This window comes from Heptranchias perlo, unplaced genomic scaffold (assembly GCF_035084215.1).
Source record: "Heptranchias perlo isolate sHepPer1 unplaced genomic scaffold, sHepPer1.hap1 HAP1_SCAFFOLD_696, whole genome shotgun sequence".
NCBI lineage: Eukaryota > Metazoa > Chordata > Chondrichthyes > Hexanchiformes > Hexanchidae > Heptranchias > Heptranchias perlo.
Window position 1 is genome coordinate 100,001 of NW_027139725.1, and position 2,500 is coordinate 102,500.

Here is a 2,500-nt window from a genome sequence, read left to right on the forward strand (position 1 = left end):
ACGTTAATGGCAGGACGGGGCAGGACTGCTTTGACCAGGAGACCTGTTTTCTGGGACGCAGGTGTGAGATTCCAGGGGACCTGCTTTGTGCTGATTTCCCTGCCTCCCTCCCTCCCCCCCAGGACTTCCTTCTGAACACCTTTGTCGTTTGAGCGAGGGCCAAAAGCCTGCCTGTGAAAGGGAAGGATCAGCCGGTCAGCCCCCTGTTGGTCGCTGCTGCCAGTGCAGCAGGCGTGCGTGTGTCCTCGGCCTCGTGTCCAGGTCCCTCAGGGACTTGAGGCAGCTCTCCCCGGTGGTCTCGTGGTCAGGACCGGGCTTCGAATCCCAGTCGGGGGGGGATGACTTTCTGCTGCAGATTAATTGGCATGAAGGAAAGTCTCCCCTCCTGAGCGTAAAGCTCCACCCTCACCACCACCACCGCCTTTTCCTCCCCTTGACAAACGGACAGACAGACAGTCAGACAGTCAGTCCAGTTCGGGAGCGCAGCTTTCATTAAGCAATGGCATTTGTGACAACTCATCGTCTGACAGGTTGATGATTTCCCCACACGCCTCCTGCCGAATAAAAGGCTCACCCTCCCGGACACTACCCCCAGAATCACCCACCCCCCCCCCCCCGGGGTGAATATTAAGCCCGAGAACACCGACTGTAACCAACCGCAGTGAAAAGTTGAAGTGGCAACTCATTAACCAGATTTATTTTGGGCAACTCATTAACCAGATTTTTTGTTCATTTGGTTTATGAGTTGCCAAGTGTAAATCTGGTTAATGAGTTGCCACTTCAACTTTTCACTGCGGTTGGTTACAGTCGGTGTTCTCGGGCTTAATATTCGCCCCGGGGGGGGGGGGGTGTATAGCGGGCGATGGCCGGTGTGGAGTGCGTTTTTTGGGGGTTGATTTTCACTTTGCCTCGCTGGTGGAATTTGTGGGAGGCAGGCAAGGGGATTGGTGTGGGCTGGTGGGCGGCAAGGGAGATGCTTGCTTCGGGGTGTTATCCTCACTTTGGTCCGCTGGTGAGAGTAGGCAGCGGCAGGCCGGCAGGCAGGCAGGCAGGCAGGCAAGTGTGATGTAGTGTGGGGTGCGGTGCAGTGCGGTGCAGTGCTGCCCTGTTGTTTATGAAAGGTTGTAATGACACTGCTTTGCAGCTGACCATGTCCACTGATTTGTGACGCCCGTATGGAGGCTGATATCTCAGGAAGGCCGAGGCCGATTTCCTCCGGGGACGGCTCGTCGCGTGCGGCAGGACGAGGCGCAGCGGACGGTACCGGGCGCTCGGAGGTGCGGCGCTGCCCGCCGGAGGTACAGCGAAAGGCTGCAAACCGCTTTCCGCCTGCTAACTCGGCGGCCGTCAGACCGACCGACTCCGCTTTACCACCGGAGCTAGAGTCGGGCAAGGGGCACCGAAGGGTACCGGAAGGATCGCGTTCGCACGCCGGGAAGTCGACTAGCGGGCCGCTGAAAGCGAGCCGGGGGCCCCCGGTTTTTCTGTCCCACCTGGAGACTGATATCTCGGGAAGGCCGAGGCCGATTTCCTCCGGGTACGGCTGGTCGCGTGCGGCCGGACCAGGCGCAGCGGACGGTAGCGAGCGGTCGGAGGTGCGGCGCTGCCCGCCGGAGGTACAGCGAAAGTCTGCGAACCGCTTTCCGCCTCCTCTCACCGCACGGCTCTCCATTTCACCCACTGGCGGATTTTCACCCTCCGACTGCTCGCTACCGTCCGCTGCGCCTGGTCCGGGCCCTGTCCGTTGTCATGTTAATGGCAGAGCGGGGCGGGACTGCTTTCACCAGGAACCCGGTTTTCTGGGTCAGAGGTTCCAGGGGACCTGTTTTGTGCGGACTTCCCTGTGTCCGTCCCTCCATGCCTTCCCCCCAGGACTTCCTTCTGAACACCTTTGTCGTTTGAGCGAGGGCCAAAAGCCTGCCTGTGAAAGGGAAGGATCAGCCGGTCGGACCCCTGCTGGTCGCTGCTGCCAGTGCAGCAGGCGTGCGTGTGTCCTCGGCCTCGTGTCCAGGTCCCTCAGGGACTTGAGGCAACTCTCCCCGGTGGTCTCGTGGTCAGGACCGGGCTTCGAATCCCGGTCGGGGGGGGATGACTTTCTGCTGCAGATTAATTGGCACCTCTGAAAGAAAATCTCCCCTCCTGAGCGTAAAGCTCCACCCTCACCACCACCACCACCGCCTTTTCCTCCCCTTGACAAACAGACAGACAGACAGACAGACAGACAGTCAGTCCAGTTCGGGAGCGCAGCTTTCATTCGGAAGCAGACCCTGCTTGTTTCAAGTCAACGACGCCAAGTTATTTTGCACTTTGAATTATATCGCTACGTGCGAGCGGCACTCAGCCTTGGAGAAGAAAAAAATACCACTGAGCTGAGAAAGTTCTTTTTAAAAAGGTTTCCTTCCACAGCAGCTCTGAGTGAGAGAGAGAGAGAGAGAGAGAGAGAGAGATATCAGCTTTATTCTCAGTAATAATACACACACACACACACACACACACACAC